This window comes from Sciurus vulgaris, assembly GCF_902686455.1.
Source record: "Sciurus vulgaris genome assembly, chromosome: 14".
Lineage (NCBI taxonomy): Eukaryota > Metazoa > Chordata > Mammalia > Rodentia > Sciuridae > Sciurus > Sciurus vulgaris.
In genome coordinates this window covers 11857578-11871028 of record NC_136475.1, presented here as the reverse complement: position 1 = coordinate 11871028, position 13451 = coordinate 11857578, and positions in this window count along the sequence as shown.

Below are 13451 nucleotides of genomic sequence, written 5' to 3'. Positions count from 1 at the left end.
TGGTCGTGTGGCTGACTGGCAGCTCTGGCCACTACCAGCATCACGTATTCTTGCTAGCCTGGGAAAAGATCAAAGTACGGTTTCTACTAAACGCACCCCACCTCACACCATCGTAAAGTCAAAAGCATTGCAAATAAGTGGGGGACCATCTGAGTAAGTGGCCACGAGGAACCAACCCACCCCTCAGACCCTTTGCCTAGGGATCTCCTTAATAATGTACTCAGTTTCTTCATTTGGAAAACATAGCACAAGGATTCATTTGAGTTATTTTGTGCTTTATAACAATGATTTTCCTTTTCTCTTTCCAATAACACGTGTCTCACTTCTGCCTGAGACCTACCCAGAGTGGACTTTATCCCCCCTATTTCTACCAACATTCTTCTGTCACCATGATGCATCCTCTAAGAAGATGGAAGTTGCCTCTAAGGCTCTCCTTCCATTTCGAGTCCTCACCAGAATCACCTTTAGTATCTGTAGCTCTAGCACCTGCCCCCAGACTCCAGCCTGTACACATGCCCACTTTGTCCGAAGTCATTCCCACCTTTGTAGGTGTCTGTTATAGGAGCATCCTACTTCTTGGTACCAATTTCTGTCTCGGTCTGCTTCGGAGTACCATAATAAAATACCATTTTTATTATGTAGACTTAACAAAAGAAATTCAGTTCTCATGGTTTGAGAGGCTAGAAAGTCCAAGATCAAGAAGCTAAAGTCAAGATCAAAGAAAATGCTCTGATGTCCCCTCCTCTTACAAGGATACTGACCCCACCATTGGGCCAGACTCCTCTAACCCTCATTATCTCTTGAAGGACCCACCACCAGACCCCATCGCATTGGGGATTAGGGATTCAACGTGTGAGTTCCGGGGGACGCACACATTTAGTCCATAACGCTAATTCACAGGACGGGGCTCCTTACCACCGGAGCTCCGGTGCCTGAAAAGAGAAGGTGCCCCTAAATGCTGAGCTGGCTTGGCACGGTGGCACGAGTATAGCATTGTCTGCGTAGACGTTGGCGGAGCCCCTTGGTCAGCCTCTTGGGCACTGTGGCTTTGCCGAGGAGATTTCCCTTGTCCCTTCCCCGCCCTCAGCATTCACCCAGGGGGTAAGTTTCAAACTGAAACTGCTCCTCCCTCCACCAGAGCTCACCAATGGCTTTACGTTCAGTCATAATGGGAGGACGGGGATTCTAAATAAAAGAGCATCCCCTCCGTGTCCCCCAGACACACTTTCTAAATGCGTGTTCTCGGCCTCCGTCTGTTCCCTTTTCCCTGGAACAGTGCCGGCTGGAAAAGAACAACAGCAGTTTGCCCTTTCTGCCATCTCTCGAGTGCGACAGATACCTCAGAATCCTCTGTCCCTGTCACCATAACTGCACTGCGAACACTGAGCAGCCGAAATGTCAGACCCCACTGCGCCTCAGCTGTGCTCCACCCTGAGACCTGGAGGCCCAGATGAGCTGCAGGCCCAGTGGCTTTGAACAAAAAGGCGTATTATGACTTAGCAGAGCCAGATGGGCAGAGCAGAAGGAACGAAGGGTGGCTGCCTGCCCCAACACTCTCCTGGCCCTGAAACTGGGCTGTGCATGCAAGCCAGGAGTAGTTTGTGGTGAGAACAACCACCCCTTCAGTACTGAGCCCAGGTCTTAAAAAAAAAAAAAAAAAAAAAAAAAAAAAAAAAACGCAAACCCAGGTGCAGGGAGAGGTTATTCCTTTTCCCGTCCCCCTGTGACCCCTATCCAAGAAACAGGCTCGACCGATTTGGTTCACAGACCCTTTGATTCTGTATTAAGGTAAGAGTTCCATTTTCCAAATTCAGAATGAGTTCTCATGACCCTATGTGAATAAAGTCACTTACATCTCAGCAACAAGCCTGCACTTGCTGGAATTCAGATATGGGTCCCCACAAGCCAACAATCCCCCTGCGGTTCTGAGGCTGAGCCCCTCCTCTTGCATTTTCCAGGCTGTGCCGAAGGTTCATCTGCAGCCTCCAGGCCTGGGTCATGGAAACAGCATTAGCGGCTTTTTCATGGCTCTGGTTTCTGCCTCTTTAGACACGGCTGCTCTCTCTGAAGCTTAACACCTGTCGCCCTCTCTGTTACTCCCTCCTCCCTCTAGGAGGCCAGCCGGGCTGGGCAGCTCCTAGGATATCTGATCTGGAAGTGGGAAGGGAGTGCCAGCCCGTCTCCTTCCCCCAGAATGTCTGCATATAGCCTCAGATTCTTCAACTAATTATCCGATATTCACGATTCCAGCAACCACATGGGTGGCCCTAAGGGACGATACACATGAAGGGAAGTAAGTCACACTCAAGGGTTTTTATATTACGTGACTCCCATTAATGGCTTATTTTGCTGATCTTAAAAAGAACCAAATAAGGACAGGCAGGCAATTTTAGATAAAAACAGTTTCCTAAGAGAAGAGCATCAAGGACTTCGGCCCTGCATAGAATTTTAGACTTCTCATCCTTCCAAGTCTAGGGTGAGGCGTCCTCGGGTCATGCATCTCCTGCAAGCTGTCCCACAACGGAAGTTTCTGGGCCATCTTCCTTTCCCCATCCTACTCCAGGGGCACCACCTGCCCTTCCTCACCCAGCTCCTGCTAAACCCTGCCTGTCTTTCCTAGACTCACCTTGGAGAGGCTCACTAAGGTATTTTTAGAAGTTACAAGGTGACTGTGTGCTGAGATTAGGCCCAGGTCCTATGGGGTCACATTTTCTCTGCTGAAGAACCGAAAGAAAATAGAAAAACAAACCTAGTCTACAGAGAGATGGCTGAGAAATCTTCTAAACTGTGAAAATGGAAATTCTGTCTGTTTTATCAAATCACAAGCTGTAAAAATAAACAGTGCAAAGCTTCCCTTCTCAGAAGATAAATCCTGGCAAATGGCCACTAAAGCCTGCCGGATTTCATTGCTGGGGATGGTGGTGGTTTGGTTGAAATCTGGAGGCCTGTCCTTTGGTCTTCTGTGATTACACTGTGGAGCTTACTCCAGCAAGTCAGGATGTGTCGGGCGAACTCTCTGACTTGCTCTTAAAGGAATGGGAACCAACTGTGGGTCTAGAACAGCTGCTCTGTTTGCAAACGGCTGTTGACCCCAGAAAGAAGCAACTGTCAACGACAAAAGGATCAGCCTGCCGTGGCCTGATCAGACCTTCCTAAGGGCTATGTTCAAATGACAGGTCTCTCTGAGCCTGTCTGGAATTGCACATTCATCTGCTAGCTCCGCCCACCCCAAGCAGCAGTTAAGCATGTTGGGTTCATAAGCAATATTTCTATTCAACAATTGCTAAAACTCGAAGGTAAATTAATCATTCTACAGAAAGTTTTCCTGGCTTAATAAAAATCCAGCAAACAGTCAAATCAAGCTAAGTATAAAAAGCTCTGTGTGTGTGTGAATTATATTATATTTGTAATTTAGTAAGTCTATAGCTACAGCTTCCATTCTTGGCAGAGATATTTTATTTTCAGGTGATGTATTCTGAGGATTGGTTTTTTCTTTAAAAACTTTAAGCTTTGAAACATCAATTATTTTCTTGCCTCCCTTGTTATCACATAGATCCATCACTGGCAACTTTCAGACTTTGTTACCTGAGATATTTGTCCCCTGTGCAGGGAAGCCTGGGCATCTGCTGACTTTGCCTTTGCAATATTAATGGCAGATGGTTTTAGAAATGCATGTGGGAACATGCATGTGAATGAGGTCACCTGGAGATGCCTTGGTCTACAGAGTCCTTTAATCCCAGGGGTAAAGGGAAGGAAAGTGAATGTATGACAAAGAAACCCAAGAAATGGGTATAGGTGCCAAACAAGCCGTGCGTGCAGAGCGGGAATGAGAGGAATCGCTTTCTGTCTGCTTTCTTTGTAGCCAGCTTGCTTGCTTTTTTACCAGATGATTCTGGAGAAGATCTCCAGAAGATCTGGAGACCAACATCTAGGAGGCCCATGAAACTCAGGTGTACATTTAAGAACTACTTGTGAAGATTTGCCAGGACATCATGGAAGTCTTCATAGAGAGAAATTTCTAACTTATAATGCTGTCCACACTTGGATCCAGGGAGTTCCAAAGGAGAAAAATGGCCACAGAGCTTTTGTCCAATCGATAGCCTCATTACCACTCAGCCAACGGTCCAGGAGCACTAATGAGGGCCCGTTTCTGCTCCTGGCAGCAAGTTCCAAGCACACAGTGACTGATGGTCACGTCACTCAGAAATCCACACAGTCTCCTGTGGTGGTGCATCATGTAATGTGGTTGGAGAGCTTCCCAAGTTTATTTTCATAGTCTATGAATCCTGTCAAGTCTGCCAGCATGTGAGGCTGTGATCGGGGTGTTCGCCATGGTGAAGGATTATGCATTGTCTCCCCAGAGGACTCCTCACACATCACTGGCTGCAGGGCACGCTTTCCTGGTAAAGTTGTGTACTTACGAGTGTGAAAATGAGGAACAAGCGTACTTGCTGCCCACGCAGGGGTAGCAGCAGAGTCTAGAGGGGAGGGCAGAGATGTCCATAACCTGAACATATATCTGTCCCCTCTTGCTTCTTTTTATTTTTTATTTTTTATTTTTTTATTTTATTTTGATTAAAAATCATAAATTTACATAGGGCAATGTTGTTTGATTCATTCTGTTATTTTTTTCCCTTCCCCCCCACCCCTCCCACCCCTCTTTTCCCTCTATACAGTCCTTCCTTCCTCCATTCTTACCACCCTCCTTATCCCTAACCCTAAACCTAACCCTAACCCTAACACTAACCTCTCCTACCCACCCCTTATATGTCCTCATCTGCTTACCAGCGAGATCATTCGTCCTTTAGTTTTTTGAGATTGGCTTATCTCACTTAGCACGATATCCTCCAATTTCATCCATTTGCCTACAAATGCCATAATTTTATCATTCTTCATGGCGGAGTAATATTCCATTGTATATATATGCCACAGTTTCTTTATCCATTCATCAACTGAAGGGAATCTAGGTTGGTTCCACAATCTGGCTATAGTGAATGGAGCAGCTATGAACATTGATGTGGCTGTATCTCTGTAGTATGCTGATTTTAAGTCCTTTGGGTATAGGCCAGGGAGTGGGATAGCTGGGTCAAATGGTGGTTTCATTCCAAGCTTTCTGAGGGATCTCCATACTGCTTTCCAGAGTGGTTGCACTAATTTGCAACCCCACCAGCAATGTATGAGTGTACCTTTTTCCCCACATCCTTGCCAACACCTATTGTTGCTTGTGTTCTTGATAATCGCCGTTCTAATTGGGGTGAGATGAAATCTTAGGGTAGTTTTGATTTGCATTTCTCTTATTACTAGAGATGTTGAACGTTTTTTCATATATCTGTTGATTGCTTGTACATCTTCTTCTGTGAAGTGTCTGTTCGTTTCCTTAGCCCATTTGTTGATTGGATTATTTGTATTCTTGGTGTAGAGTTTTTTGAGTTCTTTATAGATTCTTTGTAGATTCGAGATATTAGCGCTCTATCTGAAGTATGAGTGGCAAAGATATTCTCCCACTCTGTAGGCTCTCTCTTCACATTACTGATAGTTCCCTTTGCTGAGAGAAAGCTATTTAGTTTGAATCTATCCCAGTTGTTGATTCTTGCTTTTATTTCTTGTGCTATGGGAGTCCTGTTAAGGAAGTCTGCTCCTAAGCCAACAAGTTGAAGGTTTGGACCTACTTTTTCTTCTATAAGATGCAGGGTCTCTGGTCTGATTCCGAGTTCCTTGATCCATTTTGAGTTGAGTTTTGTGCAGGGTGAGAGATAGGGGTTTAATTTCATTCTGTTGCATATGGTTTTCCAGTTTTCCCAGCACCATTTGTTGAAGAGGCTATCTTTTCTCCATTGCATATTTTTGGCCCCTTTGTCTAGTATGAGAAAATTGTATTTATTTGGGTTTTTGTCCGTGTCCTCTATTCTGTACCATTGATCTACCTGTCTATTTTGGTACCAATACCATGCTGTTTTGTTACCATTGCTTTGTAATAGAGTTGAAGATCTGGTATTGCGATACCCCCTGCTTCACTCTTTCTACTGAGGATTGTTTTAGCTATTCTGGGTTTCTTATTCTTCCAGATGAATTTCATAATTGCTTGCTCTATTTCTATAAGGTACATCATTGGGATTTTAATTGGAATTGCATTGAATCTATATAGCACTTTTGGTAGTATGGCCATTTTGACAATATTAATTCTTCCTATCCAAGAACATGGGAGATCTTTCCATCTTCTAAGGTGTTCTTTAATTTCTTTCTTTAGTGTTCTGTAGTTCTTATTGTAGAGGTCTTTCACCTCTTTTGTGAGATTGATTCCCAAGTATTTTATTTTTTTTTGATGCTATTGTGAATGGGGTAGTTTTCCTAATTTCTCTTTCTGAAGATTCATCACTTACGTATAAAAATGCATTGGATTTATGAGCATTGATCTTGTAACCTGCTACTTTACAAAAATGAGTTCTAAGAGTTTTCTGGTGGAATTTCCAGGTTCCTCTAAATATATAATCATGTCATCAGCGAACAGGGATAGTTTGAGTTCCTCTTTTCCAATTCGTATCCCTTTAATTTCTTTGGTTTGTCTAATTGCTCTGGCTAGAGTCTCAAGAACAATGTTGAATAGAAGTGGTGAAAGAGGGCATCCCTGCCTTGTTCCAGTTTTTAGGGGGAATGCTTTCAGTTTTTCATCATTTAGAATGATATTGGCCATGGGCTTAGCGTAGATGGCCTTCACAATGTTAACGAATGATCCCACTACCCCAATTTTTTCTAGTGTTTTGAGCATGAAGGGATGCTGTATTTTATCGAATGCTTTTTCTGCATCTATTGAAATAATCGTGTGATTCTTAACTTTTAGTCTGTTGATATGGTGAATGACATTTATTGATTTCCAAATGTTGAACCAACCTTGCATCCCTGGGATAAAACCACTTGATCGTGGTACACTATCATTTTAATATATTTTTGTATGCGATTTGCTAAAATTTTGTTGAGAATTTTTGTGTCGATGTTCATTAAGGATATTGGTCTGAAATTTTCTTTCCTTGATGTGTCTCTGTCTGGTTTAGGTATCAGGGTGATATTGGCTTCATAGAATGAGTTTGGGAGGGTACCCTCCTCTTCTATTTTATGGAATACTTTGAGAAGTATTGGAATGAGCTCTTCTTTAAAGGTTTTGTAGAACTCGGCTGAGAACCCATCTGGTCCTGGACTTTTCTTTGTTGGTAGGCTTTTGATGACCTCTTCTATTTCATTGCTTGAAATTGATTTATTTAAGTCGTGTATGTCCTCCTCGTTCAGTTTAGGTAATTCATATGTCTCTAGAAACTTGTTGATGTCTTCGAGGTTTTCTGTTTTGTTGGAGTATAGATTTTCAAAATAGCTTCAAATTATGTTTTGTATTTCACTTGTGTCTGTTGTGATATTTCCTTGTTCATTCCGAATTTTAGTAATTTGAGTTTTCTCCCTTTTTCTCTTTGTTAGCGTGGCTAAGGGTTTATCAATTTTGTTTATTTTTTCAAAGAACCAACTATTTATTTTGTTAATTTTTCCAATTGTTTGTTTTGTTTCAATTTCGTTAATTTCGGCTCTGATTTTAACTATTTCCTGTCTTCTACTACTTTTGGTGTTGGTCTGCTCTTCTTTTTCTAGGGCTTTGAGCTGTAATGTTAAGTTGTTTATTTGTTGATTTCTACTTCTTTTGTTGAATGCGCCCCATGAAATAAATCTTCCTCTCAGTACTGCTTTCTTAGTGTCCCAGAGATTTTGATATGATGTGTCTTTGTTCTCATTTACTTCTAAGAATTTTTTAATTTCCCTCCTGATGTCTTCTGTTATCCATTCATCATATAATAGTGTATTATTTAATCTCCAAGTATTGGAGAAGTTTCTGTTTTTTATTCTGTCATTTATTTCTAATTTCAATCCATTATGATCTAATAGAGTACAAGGTAGTATCTCTATCTTCTTGTATTTGCTAACAGTAGCTTTGTGGCATAAAACATGGTCTATTTTAGAGAAGGATCCATGTGCTGCTGAGAAGAAAGTGTGTTCATTCTTTGTTGGATGGTATATTCTATATAAGTCGGTTAAGTCTAAATTGTTGATTGTGTTATTGAGATCTATGGTTTCTTTATTCAATTTTTGTTTGGACGATCTATCCAGCGGTGAGAGAGGTGTGTTAAAATCGCCTAGTATTATTGTGTTGTGGTCTATTTGATTTCTGGAATTGACAAGGATTTGTTTGACGTACATGGATGAGCCAATGTTCGGGGCATAGATATTTATGATTGTTATGTCTTGCTGATTTATGCTTCCCTTAAGCAGTATGTAATGTCCTTCTTTATCCCTTCTGACTAGTTTTGGCTTGAAGTCCACATTATCTGAAGTGAGGATGGATACTCCAGCTTTTTTGCTGTGTCCGTGTGCATGGTATGTTTTTTCCCATCCTTTCACCTTTAGTTTATGGGTATCTCTTTCTATGAGATGGGTCTCTTGCAGGCAGCATATTGTTGGATTTTTCTTTTTAATCCAATCTGCCAGTCTATGTCTTTTGATTGATGAGTTCAGGACATTAACATTCACGGTTATTATTGTGATATGATTTGTATTCATTTTTGTTTTTTGACATGATTTGGTTTCTCCTTTATTTGGCTATTCCTTTAGGCTAGTTCCTCCTACTGCTGATTTACATCGTTGTTTTTCATCTCTTCCTCATGGAATATTTTGCTGAGAATGTTCTGTAATGCTGGCTTTCTTTTTGTAAATTCCTTTAGCTTTTGTTTATCATGGAAGGATCTTATCTCATCGTCAAATCTGAAAGTAAGTTTTGCTGGGTATAAAATTCTTGGTTGGCATCCATTTTCTTTCAGGGCTTGGTAAATGTTGTTCCAGGCCCTGCTAGCTTTTAGGGTCTGGATTGAAAAATCTGCTGATATTCTTATTGGTTTCCCCCTGAATGTAATCTGATTTTTTTCTCTCGCGGCCTTTAAAATTCTGTCTTTATTTTGTGTTAGGTATTTTCATAATAATGTGCCTTGGTGTAGGTCTGTTGTAATTTTGCATATTTGGAGTCCTATAAGCCTCTTGTACTTGGTTTTCCATTTCATTCTTCAGATTTGGGAAATTTTCTGATATTATTTCATTGAATAGATTGTTCATTCCTTTGGTTTGTTTCTCTAAGCCTTCCTCAATCCCAATCATTCTTAAATTTGGCCTTTTCATGATATCCCTTAATTCTTGTAGATTCTGTTCATGATTTCTTACCATCTTTTCTGTTTGGTCAACCTTGTTTTCAAGATTAAATATTTTGTCTTCAATATCTGAGGTTCTGTCTTCCAGGTGATCTATCCTATTGGTTATGCTTTCTATGGAGTTTTTAACTTGGTTTATTGTTTACTTCATTTCAAGGATTTCTGTTTGTTTTTTTTTTTCAGTATCTCTAACTCTTTATTGAAATGTTCTTTTGCTTCCCTTATTTGCTCTTTTAACCGTTGATTGGTGTGTTCATTTAATGCCTGCATTTGTTCTTTCATCTCCTCGTTTGCTTCCTGATTGTTTTAATTATGTACATTCTGAACTCCCTTTCTGACATTTCTTCTGCTGTGCTGTCATTGGGTTTTTATTGATATAGTATCTAGGTTTGTTTCGGACATTTTCTTCCCTTGTTTTCTCATATTGGTTAGATGTCAGTGGGACTCTGTGATATTGTAGATTTCCTCTATTGACTTATAGTGTCCCTGTAGATTTCCAGTGTATCACCTACCAGCCTTCAGTAGCCTGAAGTCTTGGATTAACTTGATAATGTAGTGCTTCTGAAGAACGCTGCCCCTAGCCCGCTACTGGTTCCAGGGAGAGAGACCTGGAGAGGTCTCTTGCTGCCCAGCCCTGGTCCCAGAGGCTGCTTGCAGGTCGGAGGTCTCCACTGGCTTGGGGACTTGTGGCTGGCTCTGTGTAGACAGGCTTTCACTGGGCGGTCTGCCCCGAGACGCTAGCCTAGAGAGGCACTTCCTGCCGGAGGGGGCTGGGCTGCTTGGGGAAGTCCCAGGCGCCCTGTGCTGGTCTCTGAAGCAACCTGCAGGCGGGCCGGAGCTGGCCGGGGTGGGCCGGAGCTGGCCGCACTGCTTCTGTGCAGAAAGGCTCTCACTGGGGGGCCTGCTCCGCGAGGCTGGAGAATCTGTCCCTGTGGGAGGAGCCCACCACCAGAGTGCACAGAGCTGCCTGGGGGAGACTCTATCTGCCCTGTCCTACTCTAATAAGCCGCTCGAATCTGGGCCTGCCGCCCAGCTGAGCTTCACTGGGTGGGGGAGCCTCACCCCATGGTTCTATTTTAGTCCGAGTCTCTCAATGCCTTCCCTTCTTGAATCCTGGGTTCTGGAGCGACTGGAGATGCAGTCACCCTCTAGTCCACCATCTTGGATCGCCCCGTGGAAAAAGCCTGCAGCTGGAAGGGGACAAGGCTGCCTGGAGAGGTCTCTGGCTGCCCAGCCCTGGTCCCAGAAGCTGCTTGCGTGTCAGAGGTCTCCGCTGGCTTGGGGACTTGTGGCTGGCTCTGTGTCTCTCACTGGGCGGTCTGCCCCGAGAAGCTAGCCTAGAGAGGCGCTTCCCGCCGGAGTGGGCTGGGCTGCTTCCCCCTCTTGCTTCTTTTGTTGTCTTGGCGTCTGAGTAATTAGCTCACCCTCGTGTGTTCCTGAGTGTTTTTCTTTAGGAATAATAATACTAACTACCATCTAGGGATGTTATGCTACAAAAACTAATGATCTTTCCTCAAATTACAGGCTAAAAAATGTACTTAAGAGCTTAGGTGCTTTACTAAATAATAAAACTGTAGAATTTAATAATGGGAGTTAAATATCTTGGTTTTCTTCTTCATTTTGGGATTGATAAATACACACTACTGGGTCTTCCAAGACGCTCAGCATATCTGTCACGTGGTTACCGTGAAATAACAACCTCTTGTTAATGCTAAATGTATAAGCTGCAAAGAGCTAATCATTTAGTGTTAGGAACTTTCTTTTTTTTTTTCTTTTTTCTTTTTGCGGTGCTGGGGATTGAACCCAGGGCCTTGTGCTTACAAGGCAAGCACTCTACTGACTAAGCTATCTCCCCAGCCCATGTTAGGAACTTTCTACATCCTGACAATATGAACTCTAAAATCAGCTATTTTTAGTATTTTTTTTAATAAATGAAAAAAAATGGAAGTTTAAGCAAATGTAATTTGAGAGACGTTGAATCTCTTACTGGGAGTAATTTCATGATGGCCTTCTTGTTCAGTTGAGGATCTTGATGGGCTGGATGTGCAAGAAGCCAATTTCACTGCAGAGACTAAGAATATTGGAAGCTCCACATGAGAGGGAGCAAAAGAGAGAGGTAGCTTTTCAGGGGCTAAGGTGAACCTAACTGACAGCCATATTATCCGACAAGCGGTAATAATAGTACTTGTTACTACGGTTTAAATAATGTAGCATAGCTACCATTTTACTAATCCATGAAAGTTAGATTTCAGTGGCAAGACATGCAATTTATAACCAAAAGCTCCATAGGTCTGTGGTGGGATAAAGTGAAGGTAGCTGAAATTAGGTGATATAATGGTTGGCTCAAGAGGGCCAGCTGACACACACCCTCACCTCTCCTTCCCTCTGCTTTTGCTATTTCTTTCAAGCCTCTTTCCTTCTCACTTCCTGAGCCTGAAAGGTGTCTTCCTTCTCCTACAGCCCTGCAGGCAGGAGCACTGGAGGCAGGGAACACAGCAAAGAAGAATAGCAGCTGCCAAAGTGTGGCCAGGAAATCTCACACTTGATAATGAGTGACGCACAATCAAAAATCGTCTGACACTTGGGGGGAAAGCGGCACAATGAAGCAGAAAGTTCCCTAGCAACAACAGAAAAAATATCTCCCTAGAAGGGCAACTCAGTGGCAATGGCGAAAGGAAAAACGAGGGTCATCAGTTGAGCATAAATGTTGGGTAATTCCTGGAAAACATAAAACAGATGGAATAATGAAGGAAATAAGGACCCAAAAGCACATCATCAGGGAGTCGTGGCAAAAAGATGGCCCCTCATCTGGGGATGCTCCAGGTTGAGAGGCATCTGACAAGAGGAGCAGCCGGTGACTGTAGCAACATTAAAAGGGATCGGTTGGAGACCTACATTCAGGGAACGCTGGAGGAGTTGGTCCTTTGTATCATTTGTGCCATATGGGTGCTTGTTCTCAGTGGTTCCTGGATGCTCTTGATCTGGAGATGCCACACGATTCATGGACCTGGAGACACCAAGCAGGAACAAGGAGGCTCACACCCAGGGGATGAGCTATGACCTGCCTTCCACCCAAGGAGACAGTTCTCCTGCTTCCCCTCAAACCCTGGAAGACAGGGTTCCACAAACAGGGACAGCAGCTAATGACCTGGGAGCAGGGAATCTCAAACCTAGCAGTGAATCAGCATGTGATCAAGAAGCATGTGATCAAGTAAATCAGATATTTAGGGGAGAAAATAACACAACAGAAGCACCAAGCCCTACACAGTGAGGATCCAACACAGGAGGAAGGAACATCACGAAGAGAGCAAACAGAATATCACAATCATGAGAAGCAGGCCTGCTACTATATTTCAACCAATGTTTGAAAGTGAACAAGGCAGCATTGTCTTGTCCTTCTCTGTCTCGTTTGAGGAGAGGATCATCCTGGGCTCAGTGACTTGTTCAGCTCCATCACTGCCACTGCCACCACCACCCTGTTTTGTTTTATTTCCATATCCTACGCCTAAGATAGGAGCTCTTTGTTCTCCTGAGGTTTTGGAAAACATGCCCCCAAATACCATATGTCAACTTTTGGCAGAAAGAATACCTCTTGGAGTTTTATTTTTATTTTTTCTATAGTTATTGGTCTTCACACATTTTCTACTTTCACTTTGGACAAACTCGGGCATTTTAATAATCCTATGAGTTATCTATCTCATCTAAGTTTTCAAATGTAATAAAGTCAAATAAAATTAACTTCTAGCCGGGAATGGTGGTGCATGCCTGTAATTCCAGTGACTCAAGAGGCTGAGGCAGGAGGATCATGAGTTCAAAACCAGCCTCAGCAAAAATGAGGCACTAAGCAATTCAGGGAGACCCTGTCTCTACATAAAATACAAAATAAGGCTGGGGATGTGGCTCAGTGGTCAACTGCCCCTGAGTTCAATCCCCAGTATCCCACCCCCCAAAACAAATTACTTTCTAATGAAGAAAATAAATCATGCCAAGAATCACCAACTCCCAGAGGCTAACAGAGAAGCATAGGAACAGTGTTCCCTGGCAGCCCTTCAGAAAGAACCAGTCATTTGTACCTTGACTTCAGACTTCTGGCTTCTCTTCATTTTTCTTCATTCCTCTTCATTCATTTATTTTCTGTACCAAAGGCCTGAAACAATTTTGTTTCTTTAAGCCACTTAATTTGTGATAATTTGTGTCAGCCCCAGGAGACTAATGGTA